We start from the raw sequence: 24633 nt of genomic DNA on the forward strand, positions 1-24633 counted from the left end.
GCCACTGTAGTTGTACCTGATGATTCTTATGAAATTCCTCTAATTATAGAAACTGAATTTGAATGAGGATTTTTACCATTTTAACTCTATAAATTAGAGCTATTTTTAAGATGATACTCTTGAAACAAAAAATTTGAAAACAGGTTATTGCTTCAGCGATTAGTGCTTTCTTGTAATAAAGTAATCCAAACAAACATCTGCTTCTTAAATAGGATTTTTTTAAGCACATAAAAAAAAATAGATTTCACGTTTTAGCTTTGACTTTTTTTTTTTTTTAAATGGAAATATAAATAGCATTTTATGCACTAATATGTGATTGTTTTTGCACCAAAAATGTACTTTTATTAAGTTTTCGTCGATGAACTTATGCATCTAAGAATATTTTATGCTTAAGTTCGTTAACGAAAACCGTCGTTCAGCCGCTATTCCTAAAATGCTAATCTTTCCAAAGTATCGAACACTATGATGTGAAAAGACCATTAACTTAAAATTTGTATGAATACATTATATAGCGGCTACAGTTATTAAGATAATTAAATTTTGCTTTAGTAAAACATGTTCCGTTCCATACAAATATTCCATGAGCATAACAAGAGGGCGTATGGAGGTAAGACCTCAGAACCCATGATGTTTAAGCCACATTGCCAATCCTAGTATTTTTTTGTCTGCATGCAAGGAATCTTATAACCCTCCCTCGAAGGTAAAATCTGGCTGCGTTAGTGTGGTTCTTTCATATCATCTTTCAAACGGCGCTTATTTTCTAAATGCAACTCCTCCTCTCCCTCCAGTCCATTTTTAACTCCTTTGTTGGTCATTCAATCTCTAAACTGTATTATTTTCTTTTTTCCTCCTATGTTAACATATTCTTCCTTCGATATTAGAAACGTCAGCTCGTTCATTGTGATTTTCACTAAATTAGGACTCTTCATACACATATTGGAACTTTTCTCTTAATTAACTTTTTTTTTTTTTTCACGAATGACATCAGGTATCAGGATTTTGCACTGATTTATAAATGTGTTTCGGTTTTACAATTGGCCTTCATGTAAATTTTATACTCTGTCGTTAGGATTTTGTTAAATATTTGAATTTTTCGTTTAACCATCTGGGTTTGCTATTAATTTTAATTATTTTTTTAAACTTAAATAAGGGCTTTTCGCTTAATAAGTTGGATTTGCCCCTTTAGCTTCGAAGTTTTCTTTTGTATTATCGCAGTAGGGTTCATATTCTTATTTATTTAATTATTTATTTGTTTATTTATTTTATTTAATTAATTAATTTATTTATTTTCATTTAATTGTTAACTTTTTTTGCACAATTTTGTTTTAAATTTAAAACAAGGTTACGGTTTGAAATGTATGTTAACTTCTGTGCTTTACTTCATTGACTACTTTCAATGTTCTTTCTTGTTTTGAAATATGTGGTTTCTGATACACATTTACAAATCTAACGCTATATACTTCAAATTTTTATTAAAAATTATTAGAGGGAAATGACAAAAAAAGTTTAATGCAAGAATCTGGACCTAGTCAAGAAAAATAGCTGTTTTTTAACGTACTACCATATGCACTCGGCGTTAAAAGAATTGTTTCACTTTATAGTTAGTGATACATTTCGTTTTTTTTATATAAATTTATAAATTTTGTAGATATTTTTCTTCTGATTCTGATTTAAATGTTAAAATCAATTATGAAATAATTAAAATAATAATAATCAAAATCTAATTCTGTTAAACTCAACAAATAATGTGTTGCCAGACTTTTGGAGAATTTCCATGCAATTAGGAAAGTAAACCAATATTTGCCGTCTACTTGGCCCTGATTTGTCGTTGTCTTTGCCAAACACGTGGCTGATATCGCCAAATGACGTATTCCTTTATTTACATCTAGTCCATCTTTTTCGTGAACGCAGTATGGGTAATAGACTTCAGAAATAGTATTAAGTTGGTTAAAATCCGCGAGGAAAATGTAATGTACCTTAAGTTTTTTATTCCGTAGTACTATGACGTAGAAGGCATAGGAAAGCAGCAGTTAAACAAAGTAGAAACATTTGTTCACTTTTTAACATTAATGAACTAATAAACGGGATTATTTATTAGCAAAATTTTGCTGACTTGTCATTTCTTTTGCATATTGCAAAATGCATAGAAAAAGTTATGCAAAATGTTACGTTAAGCATTGTGCGTTGCAAAATTTTAATAGACTAAATGAACGCTTGTCATCTTAAATCTTTTAATCGTTAACAAATACAGAGGTGTGAAAATTATTAGAATAATTGTAATTTTTTTCAGTTTTTCTTGAATAATTTTGTACATATTTGCAATTATTCCTGAAGGATAATTTATTTTGTTATTCTAATCATATTTTCACTCCTTTAAAATAGTTTTGGAGACATTATTTTGTTGAATGTTGGCATTTGTAAAATAGAGAAACATTTGATCTAAAGTAATGAAATTGTTCGCATTGCATAAGCATGTGTTTGATTAATAATCGAATTAAATATATATATATATATATATATATATATATATATATATATATATATATATATATATATATATATATATATAATTAATTTGAATTTTGTTATCTTGAATTCAAATTATGTTTTTCGCAATCACGAGTGTGTGTATATGTAAGCGTGTGTTTGTGTGTGTGGGGGGTATGTGTGTGTAGGCTTGTGTGTTTGTCTGTGTGCAGGCATGAGTGTGTGGGTAGTTGTGTGTAGGTGTGTGTGTGTTTGCGTGTGTTTGTGTGTAGGTGTATGTATGTTGGTGTAGGTGTATATATGTATATGTGTGTAGGTTCGTGTATGTATGCGTGTAAGTGTAGGATATTGACGAAACCTGGAGACGGTTTTCGCTAGAGGTGCAGCATCGTGAGGAGCCTGTCGACGGTGATGGAGCGGAGGGTAGCGGTGGGAAAAATCAAAGGAACGTCAAAAACAGTCAAATGAAAGCAATAAGCAATCGTGATTGCTCAATAAACTGTCAGCTTGCTATGCTAGTATTTTATATTCTTGTCTAGGGTTGGCATTAGTGTTGTTTATTCTTAATGCAATTTTTTTCTCAGCTGTAATTAGTTAATAATCGGCAGGGTTTTTTTTTTCTTTTTTTTAAAGAACTATTGCGTGATCAGGAACGAAAAAAGTGATATTTTTTCTAGAAAACTAGTTGCAATTAAGTGTCTCGTTCAAGAATATCACTATACACAACAAGAAATCACTAAAAACCAAAAATTTTGCAAGCATCTGTGCGTAGAATAAAATGATCTCTGAATTTCAAATGTAAATATATAAATTCCAGAGTAAGGAAACGCAGTGAAAAAGTAAATTTATTGCAAAAACAGAAATTAATTTAATTCACATTGCCAAAACTAACAGAAAAATAACTGATCGTGAACTAAAAAAAATCTCTATAAGAGTAAGGAGTAAATGAATGTGATTCTTCTATTCGTTGAAAACTCATCTCATTTGAACTCGGTGCTCGTCGTCCTCGTAAAGAGGGTTGAAATCAAATTTGCTATGGCAAAGAGACTTGCTTGGGCGAAAATTATGCATAAAATATTTACTAGTAATTGGAGCAAGGTGAGAAATATTAATTTTCCTTCAGTTGTTCAATAAAATTCAAGTTGTTCAGTCATTTTCCTAAAATTAAATTTATTGCGTACTAACTTAAGACTCAGAACTGTTCATAAATGTAGCTAAGACTTTCTTTATAAGAATATTTCCCAACAAGTTAAATTCACTAAGGAACTTTTTACCTTTTAGGTATAGTTTTCTGATAAATCAATACCAAAAGATAGCAGTCAGTATGTCAGGAGAAGTACCAGTAAAGTATTTTCCCGAGTAGCATTACACAAACGGTTAAACAACCCACCCAAGTTATGGATTAGAGCGTAATTTCCGCTCAGGATGCTCGTTGTTTAATAATTGTAGAAGGCACGAGGACCGAATATCAGCATGAAAACGTGTTTAAACAAAAGTTTTATAGTTAAAAGTTTATTTTCCAAATGGAGACTTCATATTCATGAATGATGGAGTTCTGTGTCGTAAAGCTTTATCTGTGACCAAAACTTTGAATGCAAAAAAATATGCAAAAACACTTCCACGGTACAGAAACAGTTCAAATATGAGCCCAATAGAGAATATCTAAACTATTGTAAAGAAAAAATTAAAGAAATAGAACTGCACAAACAAAAGTTGTCTCACAGAAGGGCTCATTCAAATTTCGCACCATGACAAGGAAATACAAATTAACGTCCAAAAACTTGCAAAAAAAAATGCCAAGACAAATCGAATCTTTATTGAAAAAATAAGAGGATGGCCCCTCAATATTAAATGTATTAACATTTTTAAAACAAAGTGTTATTTATTTACTATAACAAGGATTTACTATAAATTTCACAATTATTCTAATTATTTTCACACCTCTATATAACCACTCTTTGAAGACCCATAAAAATATTTCAATAGAGATGCTTGAGGTAAAGTATAGAAGTGAATCAAACAACAAGATTTTTGTATCTCCCCTGGACTTTTTTTTATGCCATATTATATAAATGAGTGTGTTTTGAAAAGAATGAGAAAGATAGAGCAAATAAAAAAATTACGTATAATTAGACCTGAGTTCTTACTCTGAAACAGTACCTTATAAAACTAAATAGATTGGATATTTCCTGAAAGCGAATTTTTGAAATGAATCTGAAAAATAATTTTCAATTCAGCGATTTGGTTTTAAATATTCCTGATTAGATCAATTCTCTTCCCACCATTATCAGTTTCCACGTGGAAAATATATTGTTTAATATAAAGTTTATGCGGCATTTTAATCATTCTTTCCTTATACCCAATGTGATTTGTACGACGAAACGACACGATTTTATTTAATAAATGAACCGATGTTTGGTTCATTGTTAGATTTCTCGATGTATAACCGGTCAGTAAATTAAATGACACTACATTCAACAAACATATTTATTAATTAAGAATCAATATCACTCTTGCTGTTAAGATAGTAATCTTATAATAGAATTTTATTTAACGTATAGGCGCCAGTGATTGCATAAGGGATCTTATCACACATTTGTACCACGCTTCGGTTAACCTTGACATTCAAAACTCTATTTAGTATCAGAATTATTAACATTTTAATCGGAAAGTTAGAGTTACGTGACAGATTTTTACAGTTTAATCACTGAGCGTGTTTGATAAAGGAAACGGAAGTTTAACAAATGTGTTTGATAATTGTGTCAAATGATGTAAATCTTTCTCATTTCTTTATATTTAATGATAAGACGGTGTATCAGATGAATTCAAATGACAACAATAGTTTCGAAAACCCACTTCTCTTTACCATAAAAATGTATTGACTGAACTGCATGCTTTTAAAACCTAAAATGCATTTTGTTTTGGTTAATATGGCCTATATGCTTGTCCGAAATTGGTACTTTGCCGTTACAAGTAGAACTGTTGGCGCAGTTTTAATCTTGGCGGTTATTTTTCATTTTATTCAGTCGCTGTGTTTGATCCAAGTTCTACAGAAACTACTTTTTTGGATATACCATGCATTATTTTGTCTTTTTAATGGACTTTTAAACGAAGCAAATCATTAAACAAAAGTAAAAGTTGAATTAAAAGGAAAAATAATCCGCGAAATACCTGAATTCAGCTATTAAAAATAAAATAATTCTCAAGAAAAAAATAAATAAATAAAATTATTCCTGTTAATATACGTTTTCACATGCATATTAGTTCATCATAATATTGCTACTGTGCTAACTATACTTTTCTGCTGTTCATTTATTTTTAAACTTAAATTTTGGTTTAGTATGAATTTGATTTTCATTGATACCTCCCACTTATGACTGTCTCTATCTCTCTTTTTAGCCGGTGCCTCTTGCAGCTTCGTATACTGAGACATTAGTGAACTTAGAAGTTAGTGTTGTGAAAATTTTATTTTCATTTCATTCATTGTATTTATTCGTTTGTATTTGCTTATATTTCTTGTGTTGATTTGGTAGGAACAGTATCGGGGAAAAAATCATACACATCTTAAAACCTGTTAAAACGTACTATTTTTAGTTATTATAGCATCTTAAAATCTAACTGAAGAAGAAAAAATTTTCTACGCGCAGAGAAATAAATGTATTAAGCATACAAATGCCTTTCAAGTACATGCAGATGAATAATTATGGACATCTGTATGTTGGACAATTCTACGTACTACTCTTATATACAAAGGGGGGTTTAAACTTTTCCTTCCATGTATAAAATGAAGTTCCATAGAAAAGGATTTATGCATTTTTTTTTCAACATAGCTTTATTTACAAACAAGAAACTCCTCGCGCAATTGGTACGTCGAATTCATTTTTAAAAATGTGTAAAAATACTTACTACGTTGTTTCGGAACGCATAGATGTATTTTATTTGCAAGTTTTCATAAGCATTTTGAGTGAAAATGTTCCGTGAAGATTGAAAGTAGATTAATATTAAGTTTTAAAACTATTCCCAAATTATTGAAATTAAACTATGAATAAAAATTACGTCATTAGAAAAAAAACATATTTAATTTTTAAAAAATGATAGTAAATTATTAATTTAGCAAGCACTTTTTATTTTTGACACATACAGCAACGACTTCGTCTTTCCTTTTGCATTTTGAGAGGTTCTTATTACTTTTTAAATATTTTTGTTTGAAGCGTTTTCTGTTGTGGTTTTATTTGTACGACTGCATTTAAAACCGTTTGTCATTTTAAAATGAAAAGTTTCAAAATTTTAAATGTGAGCTTCTGGTGGCTCTTTGGCACCTCCTAAATGCCGAAAAAGTGCGTTTGCTCCTAGAACGTGCTTTAAAATGCAGATTCATACAGCCAGCTTCAAACCAGGAATACTTCACTTTTCCAAAGATAATACCCCGAGTTTTATCGCTCTTAAAACAATGACGTCACTAAAAACTCTTCACTTTGGGGAATTTCTCATTCAAAACTTTTAAACCCAAAGAGAGGGGGAGGGGGATTCCATTTCAAAGAGACGAAAGGGTTTCACGGGGAAAAACAGATGACGTAGCCGAAATTTCCCTCCCTCCACCCTCCTCCATCCCCTATGCAGTGAAATTAACGTCTGTTCATCAATTTCCACTCTTGAATTGAGACAATGGAGGTCGAAGCAAAAGCTCTACTCTCTTTCCGTACACAAGGAATGGAAAATTTTTCAAGTCAAAACAGCGCGCGTTGCAGTTGGTTTTAATAATACAAAAGATCCTGAACCCCCCCATCCCCCCCCCTTTTCAGCGCGAAGATTTAATATATATAATATCTTGATGAATAAGCTGCAGCACTGGCGAACGCTGTAGTCGTGTATTGTTTTGTAAAAGGTGAATAAGAACAGGACGGCTGAGAAGTTATTGAATTAAAACTGTCAACTCGTGCAAATTTTCCCCTGGCTTTTCAAACGCCAGTGAAAGTTGCTGCTTTTGTTTTAAAGTGAATTTTTGTCATTATAGGAGAGGGAAAGCAAGAGCATTTGTCTACTGTTACAATGAATGGATAAATGAACGGCAGGTGTGCGCGCCTTTCAGTTGCTGTTCATTTTGCTAGTGACTTAAGTCCACCTTTTCTCCTTTCTTCATTGCAAAAACCTAGGCTGCCGTGGGCATGTAAAGGGCAGTAACTGAAAATCTTCATTGCAAAAACCTATGCTGCAGGGTGGTTCAAAAAAAAAAAAAAATCCAGCTAGAGTTCAGGACACCCCTATTTTTTTTAGACTTACTAATAGTATTATGCTGTAAAAGTTTAAGCTTCTTACTCAAATTTTAAAAGGGTGCTCAATGACCCCTTAATTTAACATTAGCCGTAGTATAGAAAATGCGACCAGTTAAAAAAAAATTAATTTCCCCATCTGTTTTTTTTTTTTTTTTTTTTTGTAAATATTTTAATGCAATGTATATGCATATTACCAGTGTATATTATAATACGTAGCTTTTTTTTCAGTTCAATGTACTTTTTTACCCCCCTTCTCCATACGTATGAAGTTTGGGGGAGGAGATTGAACACCCTCTTTCAATTGAAATAGAAAGCTAAAATTCTTCTAGTCAGTGGTGTTCCCATAGGGTATTATACTCCATATACGCCGTATACTCTCAAACATTTTTCTTTCTTACTTTCTAACTTTGAGTTTTTGTCATCTATTGTGCCTTAGCTTTTTTATACAAGCTTGCAAATTTGGTTTCAGCTGAAAAAAACACCCGAAGAAAAAACATCAAATTCCAACATTTCCCTATAGTTAGTATTCAATCCAAAACTAGTTTCTTCAAATATCTCTAAAACTTATTTCTGCAGATACTGCCGTTTACGTGCCCACGGCAGTAAAAACGTTTGGATGTAAAAATAAATATTGGCTGAGTGAATTTAGAGTAAAGTGTTTTCGATAGCGAATGAAAACCACACGATTTTGAGTGTGTGTTATGTAGGGGTGGAGACAGACTACTATTTTAGGGGGAGGAGGTCCTGCTGAAGAATGATCCGCCCCCCCCCCTCTTCCCCTACCAACCAATCTGCGGTTTTGGGTGCAAACTTTTTCTGAAACTGTTTGGGTGTCAATAAAAAGGACTGTCACAAATAGTGTCGCCTAACAGGGCAAAAACGTTGCTATTTAACTTCATAAACAATGAAAATAAGTGGCTTTTCAAATGTTTACTTTTTAAATTTTTTAATGAATTAAAAAGATTTCTGCTATCATTTACATGTTATTCATAAATTGTGTGAACGTGAACATTATTTCTTTTTCTCTTTTACTTTCTTTCTTTTTTTTTTCGCATGTATTACGTAAATTTTAAATATGGTTTTGAGATTATTACTCAGATTTCCTAATTAAATTATCAATCACAACATTGATTGATTGATGAAGAATAATATTTGGCATTCACTTGATGAACTATATGTCTCAAGAAGAAAATGATTTTTGTTTTGTTTGCAGCTATACGTGCAGTAAAAAAATAACAATGTTGTTTGAAATAAATTTAAATTTGTTACGCACGTTTAAAACTGCATTTTAAATTTTAAAAACTAAATAAATAAATAAAATGGCGCACTTTTCTTTGACGTAAAATCTGCGGAATATCAGTCTGCCATGTAAAGGAAATGTGTTTCTGTGTTTCTAAGCTGTACTTGTGGAGGAAAATATAAAATATTTCCCTGGTATATTAACATTTTATGTAATTTTATTTTTTTTCTTTCTATCCTTGACAGAGCTTTTGTGATTATTATATTGTTAATTGTTCCATGCACTATCGAAATACAAATTTTTAACTTTGCGGGAAGATGGCAGAGCTTACTTAACCAAACTGGTTCATAAGCTTTGATTCCCGCTTAAAATTCTAGGCTCGACCGTCAATCATAACTCATCTATATTTGGTTTTAATATTAGTTAATTAGATAGACAGATTGATTACAGTGTTTCTGACATTCAAGGAGTTCCAGTGTCCCAAAAAAAATCAAAATAACTCCGCGAGAAATGATAGTATAAGATTATAATTGCTTGTACCAAAAATTACGTATTTGTGATAAGACTTCAATTAATATGAAACTTCTTACTTGCATAAAGTAATTGCTGATAACAGGGAATGATTTTCACGGAGAGCTATGCCATCGCCCAATTGATTAAATAAGTAAGGTGATGAAATGAGGAAGATCGATTTGGGGGGGGGGGTGAATAATATAATGGACAGTATAATGGAGAAACATCTGTAGTGGCCAGCAGCACTGTAAAATAAATGTATAAGGTTATCAGTGTTAATGGGTGTAATGTTTCAGGAATTCTGAAGTGTGTAGCATAATTGTTTTAAAAACTCAAATTGCTGGATGAACCTTGCACTATGGTTTCAGTAAAATTCAAAGCGCAGGCGTGAAGATCATAATCGACGCAGAGCAGGTAAACTCCTTTTAGCCGAATGTTAACCGACCTTGGTAGCCGAGCGGTAAAAGCGCTTGCTTTGATTCCCGTTGGATGATCCAACACCACTAAGGTCATTTTCTCTCTTGGTGCATTAAACATGTCTTGTTTGTATATTGAAGTAAATAAATATTGTATTTAAAAATATCTGGTGCATATTGGTTGGGAGGTTAAAAAGCGTGAACTTGCTAAATCGTTCGAGAAAGTCAGATGAAAGATAAATTTATTACTAATGTTTAAGCTTTCAAGAAGTTTCTTTGTTGGCATATAGACAATTGTGGTGAAACCTTACGCAGAAATGAGTGAGACGTTACGCTATGGCAACATTACCATAGTGTAACCTTCCACAAGCGATGTGTAACTTTACACCAGTAATGTCGGTTAAGTTACTCCAAAATAATGGAGGCAGCGAAGCTGCTACCAATTTTATGGAGCAAAGTTACACAACATTTTTTATAGTGAGGGTTGTTCCAAACTCAAATTTTTGGGAGAGCGGAAATTCTCAATTTGGCGAATTGCACTCCAAATTTTGTCGAATGGAGCTCCAAATTTCCCTGAATAATAATAAATTTGCCGAATAAAACTCAAAATTTTGCCGAATGATGATCATTTATCCGTATAGAACTCAAAATTTTGCGGAATGATGAAAATGTTGCCGAGTTGTCTGACAAAATTTGCTGTATAAGGAATTTTTTGGAAGGTCACGGTGACCTTCTGCATGCTATTTTTTTAGTTGGAGGAGATTATAACCTAAAATTTTTAAAAGCTAAAAATTTAATTTTATGTTGATGTGGTCTGCGTCGCAGACTGCGGAAAAAATTCTGCTGCTGAGGGAAACATTACCACAATTAAATGTATCTCCTTCTCAGACGTAAAAATATAACCAAGTAAAATTAACTTTAAGTTTTTTTTATATATATTTATTTATTTCGTTTATATATTTTGACAAAGAGGTATTTAAATATTTAAGAACATCCCTTCAAGTATTAAATACTTTAAAATTGGACTTACGCCACTTTCTATTGAAAGGTATTAACAATGAAGCTGTCTCAAGAAGAGAAATAAACACAATTTTAAAAATACTATCTCAAACGAAATTTTGGAGAAAGGTATAACAATCAAACTTGATTACAAAGTAACGCATTCCCTTTTATCAGTTATAATTCACCGAATTATTATTATTATTTGTTCAGAAAGGAATGGCAACTGAACCTTTATCTGATCGAAAGCAGACGATCGTGGGGAGAAAACCAGGCAGTGACAAAAAGAAATTGAATTGTATCGAAAGATTTGCAGGAATGATCTGGATTTTTGACTACAATAGAGAGTATTATGTGATACAAAGAGACTGTCTTGTAAACTTTTGCGCAGTTCTTCGAGTTAAATATCTTTGTATGAAAATGTCTTCCACGTCGATAGAATTCGCTGCACAAATTTTGCAAATGGCCGGAAGTTCCTCCGGTTGCTTCTGAAAATATCTCATGAAAAATCGGATGCAACAATGTTCGTTTAATGCAACAACCATTTCACTCAGAATTCATTGAATTCACTTGTCTACAACAACAAATAATCTTGCTATTCTTGAGGTACTGCATTTTTGCATCAAAACTGAATTCGTTATAATTATTGTTTCTCACAAACAAACAAACAATATCTGTTGACGACCATTTTGTTACCAATTTATGATTTACGCTGACTTATAGTTCTATATTCGATGAGAATTGCTTATCTGGTCTGAATAATTTCAGGTCTTAGTCGTTTTTGAAAGTGATGAACGTATTTTTTTATGTCAAGTTCATCAAGCATGCAAAGTACTGATAATATTAAATACAGAAGATCCGAAATAGTAATATGATGATATTCGCACAAATAAGTCGACATGTTATGGAATATGAACTGTATGATAAATTTATTTTCGTCTCCTGTTAACGACTATTTTCGATTATTTATTGTAGCTTCAGTTTAACAAAGATGTATATTCTGTAGAAGATGAGAATTAACTGTCAGTGGATGGTATCACTTATAGAAAATAATACGACCGTCCTTATTGAGTTATCAATCGTATATATCCGTTGAGTTTTCAAAAAGTCACTGCACGGTGTTCCGAAAACTCTGCTGTTTAATGTCATTATCTCATGTTGTTGTAATTTAAACAAATGGAGGTGCTTCCTTAATTTTTAGGTTTGTGTCTGTAAGGTTGTGGTTGCTCTTGTACGACATAACTCAGAGCACTAAAATATTCAAAGAAAAGCCTGAACATAAAGTTCTATCTGCAACTTTATCTTAGTCCACATTGGATAGTTCACAATTCCCACAATTTGTGGTACTAATTTCTTTTTCTTCTTCTTTTTTTTTTTTTTTTTTGCTTTTGAAATGAAATGTAATAGCTTTATTCTTTTAGATCTTGGTAAAACATCTTATTGCTGTATTCTGAAGAACTGGGGCCAATAGTTTCAACTTTTGAAATTTAACTTTTCGTTGAAGTTATTTTGATATGGGTCATTCCACAGAATTCGGCAGTGAAGTGTAAAGCATGTAACACTGAATCTCGAAATATTTCTCTATTTTTTCACTGTAAAATTACTTATGAGACTTAAAAAAATAGAAAACTTTGTTATCAGTAATTTTTACAAGGGAAATATACAAATATTTCGAGATTTAGTGTTGCGTGCACGACATTTCACAGCCAAGTGCTGTGGAATGACCCAGGCGTATAACAGGAAAACCTCACAACAAATTTACCTCACAACAGGAATTAGTAAATGGAGAGAGAAGTCCAATCATTGGCCCAAGTTACGTGACTCAGCAACGACAAACGGTTGACACGTTATGCGCGAGACTAGCGAAAGTAACCTGACTTCTTCCACTGCTTCGCATTAAAATCTATCACGTGACTTGGGGGGTCTTTCCTTCGCGAATGAAAGTCTTCACTCCCTCCATTTTACTCGTCTCAATGATGTTTACAGCTTCTGCGAAGATAGATTTTATTATTACAACAGTAATTCTATTGTCTATGTCAACTTTTGAAACAAAAGTTTACAAAACATGCTTTTATTGATGAAAATAAACCGCAACCAACATCGCTACACGCAGGAAAATAAAAAAAAAAAATTAAAAATTAATTTGAATTTTGGCATCTGGAATTCAAATTATGTTTTTCTCAATCACGAGTGTGTGTGTGTGTGTGTGTATTTAGGCGTGTGTGTTTGTGCCTGTGTGCAGGCATGAGTGTGTGGGTATGTGTTTGTATATGTTTGTAGGTGTATGTGTGCGTGTGTATGTGTCTGTGTGTGTGTGTGTGTGTGTGTGTAGTTGTGTATGTATGCGCGTGTGTGTAGGATATGGACGCAACCTAGAGACTGTTTTCTCTGTAGGAGCAGCATCATGAGGAGCCGGTCGACGGTGATACTGCAGAGGGTGCTGGTGGGAAAATAAATAGTGGCGTGAAGCCACAAGAAAGGTTTCACGACCCCATTTGGGTTCGCGATCCACAATTTTAGAACCCCTGCTCTACAGCTTATAAATATCTTCTTTAGTCTAAATGAAAGAACAAAAGAGTGATTCGTATCTCTTATCTCAATTTCCAGTTCGTTTAACGAAAGTCAACATTTTCATTCTCCGTTCATTTTCACTGTAAAAGCATTACCACCTATAAAATTAAACACACGTCATCTGTTTACACCATTCCAGCATTCTAAATTCTCTGTTCGGGGATAGAATAGGGAATTTCTCATTTTCTAAAACATGTATAAGTAATAACCTGCGTGACAAACATATCGCAGACGATAAAACTGGAGGGGAAAAAAAGCTATTCTAAACAACGCCTCTCCACCCTTTTTCACTGCACATAATCATCATTGGAAGCGGCCCTTTTAAATTTCCGGTTTTTATGTGTTTTCATTCAACTTTTAATTAATGAAAATGGTTTTCGACCTCCGCACCCCTTCGCTTTAGTCCATCACTCTTTTGAAAGCCGGGGGATATAATTTTAATTTACTGCCATGGCTTTTGTCCCCCTCACCTGTCAAAAAAGAGCACAACTTTTGCACCTGCTACACTGTACTCGCTTCGTTTTCCAGCCTTCGTTTTGAATTGTTATTAAGTATCCACTGACCAGGACGCTGTTGTTTTGCGTTTTGTCACAAATTAATATACGACGACTTTCGTTTGCTGCGAGTCGCTCTTTTGTGCGGGATAAATAATTCCGGAAACTCAACTCTATCGCAGTCGCGTTTTAGTAACTTACGCAATTTCTCTTTTCTGCAAATAAAACGCGGTTGTGGGATTTTTTTTCTTTTTTTTTTTTTTTTTTTTTTTTTTTTTTTTTTTTTGAGGAAGCTTAAATTAAACCAAAAACTAATGGCGAAAAGTAGCGTTATGCATTTTAAGTATTTTGAAACGTTCGTTCGAAAAAGAATTACATTGTTTAGATTTCCTGAAATAAGAAGGGATCTGAGCAACTGCAAATGTTGTATGTAATTTACAACTACAAAATTAGTTATCATGTTGATTTTTGAATAGTTTATGTGCTGACTTATATTTGAAGCTACAAAACAATTAAGTGAAAGTTATGATTGTTTCCCTGCCAAGAAGTGGTATAAACTTAGATTCACTTAAATCATTAACTATCTCATAGTTCAATTCAAGATCTCATCCACTTGGCATGCAATTCTAGAATTGTAGATGGTTAGAATTAAAATTAGGGGAGGGAGGGATGCGAAGGTGGGAGAGTTTGAACAGCTGAAATTTCAGCAAAATAAATCACTTAATTTTATTTCCAGTTTCACCACTAGAGGGCAGATATATAGCTTCTTGTTGGTTCCATACTAAGTTTTGAATTTTTATTAAGTATCCACTGACCAGGACGCCGTTGTTTTGTGTTTTGTCACAAATTAATATACGACGACTTTCGTTTGCTGCGAATCGCTCTTTTGTGCGGGATAAATAATTCCGAAAACTCCACTCTATCGCAGTCGCGTTTTTAGTAACTTTCGAAATTTCTCTTTTCTGTAAGAGAAACGCGATTAAATACTCTGCGTGAATGGGTGTGGGTCTTTTTATTCTTTTTTTTTTTTTTTTTGATGAAGCTTAAATTGAACCATAAACTAATGGCGAAAAGTAACCGACATGCATTTAAAGTATTTTGAAACGTTCGTTCGAAAAAGAATTACATACACTGTTTAGATTTCCTGAAATAAGAAGGGATCTGAGCAACTGCAAATGTCGTCTGTAATTTACAACTACAAAATGGATAAGATAAATAAATACCTTTGTGCTGAACAGTAAAGTAAGACAAACAACGTTAGAAAAAGCACAAATTTGCAAATTACAGCAAACACGTGTTTCGGCGTTACAGGGAACGCCTTTTTCAATGCATTGAAAAAAATCTTACTTTATAAGATGGATATTGGCATTTTATAGTTGTTGTTGGTTCATCATTTGATAGTTGGCACGTTGATTTTTGAATAGTTTATATGCTGACTTATATTTGGAACTACAAAACAATTAAGTAAACGTTATGATTGTTTCCCTGCCATGAAGTAGTATAAACTTAGATTCACCTAAATCATTAACTATCTCGTACTTCAATTCAAGATCTCATCCACTTGACATGCAATTCTAGGATTGTAGATGGTTAGAATTAAACTTTTGGGGGGGGGGGGGGGCATGCGACAGTGGGAGGGACTTCCGCTATTTCTCTTCTATAAATGAAACGTGGTTAATACTCTGCACAAATGGGTGTGGGATTTTTTTTTTAATGTAGCTTAAATTAAACTGAAAACTAATGATATTCAGTAACGTTTTGCATTTAAAGTATTTTGAAACGTTCGTTCGAAAAGGATATACTTTTTAAATTACCTGAAGTAAGCAGGGATCTAAGTAACAACAAACGTTCTACGTCTGGATCGCAGCAGTGCTCTGTATGAGCCAAAGAAAGCCTAGATTTAATCATGGGGCTAAAAATTAGTGAATGAATATGTAAATGAATGAATAAATAAAAGAATTCATAAATGAAGGAATGTAAATGAATTAATGAATGAATACGTTAGTGGTTTGTTAAATGCATTAATAAGTAAACGAAATGAACTTTTTCACTTTGCCCCGCGTTCACTTGACAAATTGTATTAATAATTTAAAATCAAAACATACCTTATGTTACCTAACTAGGTACTGCACTGTACTTATGTCGATCTCAATTAATACTTAAAGAAATGAATTGCAAAAACTTGATGATTTTATAACAGCAAGACTCATTTTTGATAAACCACAAAATATTACAATATGTGCATCAAATTTTGAAAATGACCTGTATTATTACCAGTGGCGTACCTAGCATGGGTGATACCCGGGGCGGTGATTTATGGTGTCACTCCCCTCCCCCTCCCCTACAAAAGCAAAATAAAAAAAAAAAAATGTTTTAGTGTTCTATGCAAACATGAAATTCTTACATTATTCAAAAACAACTACAAATTGTTAGAACGGAATTTTAAGTTGTCTAATGCACAAAAGACAAAAAAAAAAAAAAAAAAAAGAACACACTTTTAGACGCATATGTGGAGGGCCGTCGAGAGGTCAAAAAAGTAAGGGGGTGTATATGAAATTGATCGCTTCTCAATTATTTCAAACACAGGAAAAGATAATGGATTTCAGTTTTTTTTAAGTGGATGTCACTATGGACAATAAGATTCTAGTGCTGAATATAATAATTACCCGATAGTTGGCGGGGGGGGGGGGGGGCGAGATGATCTGAGGATTTTTTCCATCGAAAAATTTTCAAATTTGTTTTCTTAAAAAATGCATTTCAGATGAACTTTGATAAAATTTGGTGGAGATGAGGTTCGTCGTGGTGATGCAGCTAAGTTATATAGGGTTAAATATAATTCAAAATATTGGAGTAAATTTTCTAAATCGAAATATTTAAATTTTTCAAAACTTTGCCATTTCTCTTTGGGTATCACTCCCCAGACGTGGGACACCCGGGGCGGACCGCTCCCGGGTGCGACGCCACTGTTATTACATACTTTAATCCTTATAGTGATTAATTTTTTTGACTAAATCAATTGTAAGTTTGAACTGCTGAATTGATGACGCTGCAAACTGAAAATATTTTTCCATTCAACTTTTTCCCGCTATTTCACTTTACCCCACATTCCTTTACACAATGCTTTGTACTGACCTAAAAGAAGCTTAGATGGAATTATTTAGAAAGTATCCACATAACTTTAAAATTACGAGGTTTCCACAAAGATCCATGGTACCCTTAAAGTTCTCGGCTGGTTAAACCCTGAAAGCACATAATGCTCTATAACAAGCCTACGGAAGCCTAGATTGATTGTTTTTGAATGTATCAACATAATTTTTAAATTACGAGGCGCTCCCAAAGATTCATAGTAGTTAGTGTTCAACCTGTTGAACCTGAAAAGTGCATAAAACTCTGTAATGAGCCTAAAAAAAACCCTAGCTAGTTTTTTTTTTCTTTGCAAGTATTAACATAATTTCAAAACCATACGATCCTCCAAAGATCCGTTATTTACTTAGTGCTTGGTCTTCTACGTTAAGCTTGAATATTTCTCTGCATATGAGCCTAAAGAAACCTAGATCAAATTTTTTTTTATATACGTATTAACATAATTTTCAAACTGTTAGATTTTCCAAAACCCATGGTAGTGCTCTGCCGATGTTAAGCTTTAAAACTGCTCTGCGGATAAGCCTTAAGAAACCTAGATTTATTTTTTAACTATGTGCATTTTCAAGTTATCATACGTAAAAATAATTCTGCTGAGTCGATGTCAAACTAGGTTTGGAGTTAAGCCGGATTTTATACGCTTTGAAATTCCAGGAGTCAGAGTCGATCGTTTTCCCTCCGGGTCCAGCTCTACAGAGTTATAGTCGGAGTCGGAATGATTTTGGGGTAGAGCAGTCGAAATCGGACTGATGTTGGGGTAAAAGAACTCGAAGTCTGTCATTTTCTCTTAGTCTTTGCAGATTTATTGAAAATTAGAAATTCCAAAATGGTAAAGACATTAATTTAAACTTAATTTATTAATATGTGCTTCTTTGAATAAGCAGTTAGCTTATGGGGTAAAAAGTCGGTCATTTTCTCTTCGTCTTTGCAGAATTAAAAGTTTCGAAATGTTAAAGACATTATAGTTTAAACTTAATTTATTAATATGTGCTTCTCTGAATAAGCAGTCTTTTTGATATTGTAAATATATTTTAATTTAATTTAAACTTAATTTATTAATATATATTTCTTTGAATAAGAAGTTTTGATATTTTAACTGTATTTCATAAACGGAAAAAAAAAAGATTTATGATTTTTAAGTTTTCATACTTATTCATTAAAAGTAGCATCGCTGTATTTACGATCTTCCAAACAAGTATTTTCAAGCAGTCTCACTTATTTCAGCAATTAACCGATAACACCTGTCCTTTCATTGAATATTAGGTAAAAAATAGGCAGAAGGGAAAATATCTTAAAAAAGAACATGAATATTGAATGCTTTGATTACGGCGAATGCGAAATACTGTAAATTGAATGGGACCGTATGTTGCTTTTAAATAACGCGAAAATCAATAAAACTTGATGGAAAACTCTCCAATCGCTATTAGTCAGTTCCTACTGTTTTTAATGTTTTCGTGGACAGAACAGTTGCCAGCGGTGGAACAGTTTTGCGTGAAATATTTTTCGGATTTAAATGCGTGCATGTGCTGAAGAAGTGAATAAACATGTATTATTTTTTATACGAAGTATCAATTTATTAAAAAATAAAATTTCGATTTGAACTATTTACTAAGTATTTGAACTATTTACTGAGCTTAATGTATAAATATTTTTCATAAATAATCGTATTTAATGATACAAAATACTTGTACTTTTCAACTCTTTTATATGGAAAATGCATCGTGGAATTGACTAGTTCGAATTAAAGAGAAGAGAGAATATTTAGTCAGAAAAGAAATATTTGTTAAATTATGAACGTATATTCTGAAATATTTTAATATTCTTTCCAACCATTCTAAAATTTAAATCACTTTTGTTTTTACAATATTTAAAAGATATGAGATTTAACAGTCTCCGTTTTTTACTTCCTTTTACTGAGTAAAGGAAGTATTGTATTCGCAAAAAAAAATTCACTCCAAAATTGGTCTTAATTTCTAGTTTGCTCGCTTCCGAATGAATATTGAGTCTTTTTTTTTCTCCAACCCTAACACACTTGGATATATGCCTAAGAACGTATAGACTTCCGAAATATTCATTTTGACGATCCCCGAGTTAATTACAACGAGTTTTCTCGTGACGTCCGTATGTACGTATGTAAATGCGTATGTCTCTCGCATAACTCAAAAACGATATGTCCTAGAAAGTTGAAATTTGGTACGTAGACTCCTAGTGGGGTCTAGTGATGCACCTCCCCTTTTGGTTGCATTCGGATGTTCCACAGGGATTCGCTTACACCTTTTTGGGATTAAGGCATTGTTAATTTCAATGCAAACTCAAATGGTTCAATAGTTTGGCAAACACTTGGCGATTTTTTTATTTGGCCACTATTGGCGATAGTTAGAGAGCTAACCAGTGAATCACATTAAAATTGCCAATATTGGGAAAAATAATCTGCATAAAACTTTTTTTTTTTGCTTCGGTTCGCAATAAACTTGGAATGAATATATTTAAAGTGTTTCTTTGCTTACTCTAAGGCACTGTTGTCATTAAATTGGAGTAAAATGAAGTCATATGGTGTACACATCAGCTCGTTTTTATTTATTTTGTAGTTTTTTTAAGATTAATGATTAAGAGAAATTATAGGCAGGGGCGTGCACAGGGGGGGGGACACCTGTTGGCCCATTTCCGAGCCTGAAGGGGGCCCAATATTTTTAAAACTAGGGGTGAAATATAGGGTAAACAATATGGAAGGAGGCCCGGAAAAGTCATTTGTGGCAGGGCTCAAAATTTCTGTGCACGCCCCTGATTATAAGCATTGAAAATGTATGGAGAAAATACGTCAGCTATTTTTCTTGCGTAGTTTTCATTGTTGTGGTAACGTTTCTTGTAACTTGAAACCGCATGTATGTATTTTTTTTCTTTTTAATTTAAAATGTATGCCTTACAAACCTGTATTTTTCAATATATTCTACCAACATAAGGTTCTTTCAGTGTTTTTAAATTTTTCAGAAAAATTCTTTTTACAATAATTTGTTTTTTTCTAAAAGGTGCCCAGAAAATTCAGCTTTGCTTCAATTTATGTACTTTCCAACATTCCCTCTGAAAACAGTTTTAAAAAAAAGTAAAAACATAGGAATTGGCTAACTGATCCATCAAACTATCACCAAGTACCAAAACCAAGATCAATAAAATTTAGATCATTTTGAAAATGTGGTTTTAGGTTGAAGTTGGTCGTTCTATCTTCAAATTTTGCCTTCGCTAATGATTTTCTGAAGAACCTATTAGCATAAAATCCGCTTCAAAACAGGAAAAAAAAAAAAAAAATCTCACCTACCTCTTGAATTGAAACAAATACGTCTATCTTCCTATATTCCTAAATAGGGGTGAATTCGAAATAAAAGTTTCTTGCAACTCCAAAATTTTATCTTTTTAGAGTGTATGAATCAAACCCTAAGGAACTTCTGAAGCTGCCCGGTGGGGTGAAAGCAGACAACTGGACAATCCTTTCCCCGCAAAACCAGGTAGCTTTAAAACCCGCTTTAAATTTGAAGATTTCCTTTCACTCCCCAATCCCAAACAAATTTCTAAATATGATTTTTCCTATCTATATATAATTTTTCCTAGTGAAAGGGTGAAAAGAGAGTGAGTGCGTGGTACAACTTTTAAAGGCCAAGTTTTGGGGGCATATACACAAGTCCTAAACGGAACAGGATTTTTTTTCAAAAGGTATTTTTCCTGGAAACTATGTTTCCGGAAAGTGGACTAATACTGTAAAATAATACATCTGATATTATGCTATAAATTGACATAAATAATTCTTTATTTAAGCGAAATAACCTTTGGAAGAACTTAATACAAAATAGCTTGCTGTCTGCTTTAAATCTAAGAAGTTTCCTTTCACTTCTGACTTCTCAATACAAAAAAGGTTTTAAAGATGCTACTTTTTTCTCCATTTAAGAACGAAATGGGAGTGACTACGTATGTGCAACTTTTAAATGCCAACTTTTTTTTGGATCATGTACACAATTTCTTTATGACACAAGTTTTTTTTTTTATTTTTGAAGGATATTTTTGTACGAGATTTAAAGTCTCCTCGTATTCAACTTCCGAAGAGGCGAAATATAAGTTAAAACAAAATATCTCATACTATGTCATAAATTTACGTACAATGGTTCTTCGTTAAAGAAATAGTTTTGGAACTACTTAATAAAAAAATAACTGTATGCTTTAAATTTGAGAAATTTCCTTTCACTTCTCAATCCAAAACAAGTTGTTAAAAATGCTGCTGTTTTCTCCAATTTGAGAATGAAATGGAAGTGACTGCTTATGTCCAACTTTTAAAATCCATTTTTTTGGGGAAGGGGGGGGGGGGAGATAGGGGGCATGTTCACAAGTTCTACTGCACACAGGATTTTTTAATTTCTGTAAGGATTTCTGTACAAGTTTCAAAGTCTCCTGGTGTTAACTTTGTGAAAGTTGTAGAATAATTGTAGAAGTAAACATTTCATATTATACATGAAATGCACCGCCAGCTCAGTCATTCCATGACTGAGCTGGCGGTGTATTTTATGCATTTATGTATTTTATGTCTTTTATGTATGCTGTAGGGCGGTAACTTACTGAAAATATTATGCCCTGCCTTCATTCTTCGAGTTGAACCGAACTATTGCTTCGGTCACTCGTTTTATCAGAGCTAATTCTTATATTAGCTACCAGTTTGTTTAGCACTCTTGGCGTGCTTTAGAGATTTTCCACCTCTAGCTCAGTCACTTCGTATGCCGGGCTGATGAGTGCTAATAAGCACGAAACTGCAGTCCTCTGCTGGAATGATTGAGCTGGCGGTGTATTTCATGTATTTCTGCCTTAGCCCTGGCAATAGGGCGGTAACTTACTGAAAATTTCATATTATGTTATAAATTTACTTAAAATGGTTCTTCATAAAAGCGAGGTTACCTTTTAGAACAGCTTAATACAAAATATTTTATTGTCTGCTTTAAATTTGAGAAGTTTTCCCTTCTCCACTCAATTCAAAACAAACTGTTAAAAATGCTGCTGTTTTCTCCTATTTAATAATGAAATGAAAGTGACTGGGTCCAACTTTTAAATCCAATTATTTGGGGAGATGGGGGGCATGTACACAAGTTCAACGGCGCACAGGATTTTTTAATTTTTGTAGGGATATTTTTGTACAATATCCGAAGTCTCCTGAAATTCAGTTCGAAGAATACTTGTAAAGCAAAACATCTCATATCATCTTAAAAATTTACTTAAATTGATTCTTCATCTAAGCGAAATAACCTTTTGGAACAACCTAATACAAAATAGTTTGCTGTTAAATCAAATGAAGTTCAAAAATTTATCCTCATCTCTGGCGGAAGATTAAGACTTCGCCCGCATCCAAAGTCAAACAAGACCCTCGTTTTTAAAAACTCTTAACCCTGATTGACAGAATTTTAATTATGATCTCGAGGAAAGCGCGTTAAGAGGTATGCCAAACGTTTCGACACTTCCAAATATGCTTCTCCCCATTCTCTGCAAGAGAGGAGTGAAGAAGGGACGCAAAAAAAAGTCAATAATTGCTAGAATAAAAATTAAACGTGGCTCTAAACGGGTAAAAATTCAAAAGGATTAAACAAAGACAAGCCAGCAAATGAGAAAAGCGCATTTCCCGGCTCGGCATTAAAGGCCCTTTAAACGACTCATTTTCTCTTTTACTCTCGCCAATGTGGCTCGAAAGCGGCTAAATTAAAAGTTCAAACAATGGGGTAACAAATGGGTGTGGGGAGGAACATTGTCTTTAGCGCGTTTCACCTGCTCTTTAAAGCGCCGGGGTGCGATCAACGGCCCTAAGACTGATGCCAGCTGGAAAAATAAAACGCCCTCGAAATGCAGTGAATAATTGCTTTTAATTTGCATTTGCAATCTGCGTTTAATAAAGTGATAAACAGAAACTTTTAAATTCTGAGTTTGGTTGGTTTTTTCTTTTACTGATGAAATGTTAAAACTTGTTTCTGTAAAAATTTAAAATATTGAAGACTCAGACAGACAGAGTCCCACAGATTTTAGTAGTAGTATGGCGGTATTTCTTTTGTTTCTTCTGTAAATATTTTCAATCTGCTATACATTTTGAAGAAACCCACTTTAAGAGAGAGTAGATTTTTTCTACCATAGGCCTTGTCTGGTGAATGCTAAGTGTATCTCATATGTATTATTATAGACAGAGTTCATGAAATTATTCAGTTGCCAATCTTTTTATAAACTGTGTAGAAATGTTTTAATAATGAAAAAATATTTTTTTTATTATTAGTTTAATTGACTTGATTTTAATTTTTATCTTGTTTGTTATTAGTTTATTTTGAAGGGGAGTAAAACTTCTACTGAATTGCGAGGACATCAAGAAGCAATATCAGCCATTTTGCAATTTAAAATTAACTGTTGTCACTGCATTCAAATATGCTTACGATAAATAACGTATTCATTAACATTTTTTGACTTAGCCTAAAATTTAAATTTGATCTCAAATGTATTAATTCAAAAAGTTTTTAGTCATTTAAAAAAAAATTCGTTTTATTTATTTATTTATTTTTTAATTCACACATCAGCGAGAGTTAGCCGCAGGTATTACACTGCCGGTCTCTTCCTTCTTTCCTTTTAGTTATTTGTTTCATTTTTCAATTTTTTAATGCGGTTTTCAAATCTTCGTTCTCGTATCAAATTAGATTCATCGTCAGTTATGTTGGTCCTTGCCCTTATTTTTAGCAGTCATGAGATAAAGTTAAGGGCAGGCAGAAAGTAAAACTTGAACTGTACAATTTCAAATTACCGAAATGAGGGAAAGTATTAGAATGGCGGAGAATGGAGGAGAGGAATAATTTTCATCTGAACTTTAGTTCGAAATTTGAATTATGGGGAGTTATTTTTCTTTCCGTATTGCTTCTTTTTCAATATGAACTATTTTCTCAATCCCTTTAAACTTAAAACAGAGCTCAGGGGTGTTTGTTAATCGAAAATGTTGGGTTGCCGTTTCCGAAAATTTTGGACTGACAACACATTCTAAAACTAAAAAATTAGTTTAAAAAAGAAAAAAAAAACTTACAAAATGTTTTTTTTTTTTCCAATGATTTCTGCCACTTTGAAGAGATTTACTGGGGAGGGAGAGGGGGGTCGAGCTTCTTCAGAGTTTTCCGAAAATTTCACGCTGTGTTTAGAGAATTTTACTTGAGTTCACTGTTTTCGTGAGAGCTGTACTTCAATTCTATGTTCATAAAGTTTCATTGAAACCCTGAAATATGTGCGGATTTCACAGCTTTTGCGGGGTTTTTTTTTTTTTTTTTCTTTTGAGGAGAGGGAGGGTGTCGTTGCAATAGACTTGATATATTTGACAAACAAGCAGCGAGAGCTTTTTTGCTCCAAATGACATCATAACGCAACCAAAAAATCATGCTCCTCCTGGTGTGAAAGAACTTTGGGGGTATAAAATATGAGCATCAGTGAGTAAGTAAAAATCACCATAAACAAAT

General features: G+C 32.9%; 1 protein-coding gene across 7 annotated transcripts in view; it reads left to right on the top strand.

The window, feature by feature from the left end:
* LOC129216020 (caspase activity and apoptosis inhibitor 1-like) overlaps positions 1–24633 on the top strand; it is a 486970-nt gene that overhangs the window by 235506 nt on the left and 226831 nt on the right. For 6 of the 7 annotated variants that reach the window (XM_054850158.1, XM_054850159.1, XM_054850161.1 and 3 more), the window contains one exon: positions 5887–5934. The exons of the other annotated variant lie outside the window; for it this stretch is intronic. The gene's annotated coding sequence lies outside the window, so the exon portion shown is untranslated. The remainder of the gene's footprint in view (positions 1–5886; positions 5935–24633) is intronic. 7 annotated transcript variants of the gene reach the window in all.

Source organism: Uloborus diversus, chromosome 2 (genome assembly GCF_026930045.1).
Source record: "Uloborus diversus isolate 005 chromosome 2, Udiv.v.3.1, whole genome shotgun sequence".
Classification (NCBI taxonomy): domain Eukaryota; kingdom Metazoa; phylum Arthropoda; class Arachnida; order Araneae; family Uloboridae; genus Uloborus; species Uloborus diversus.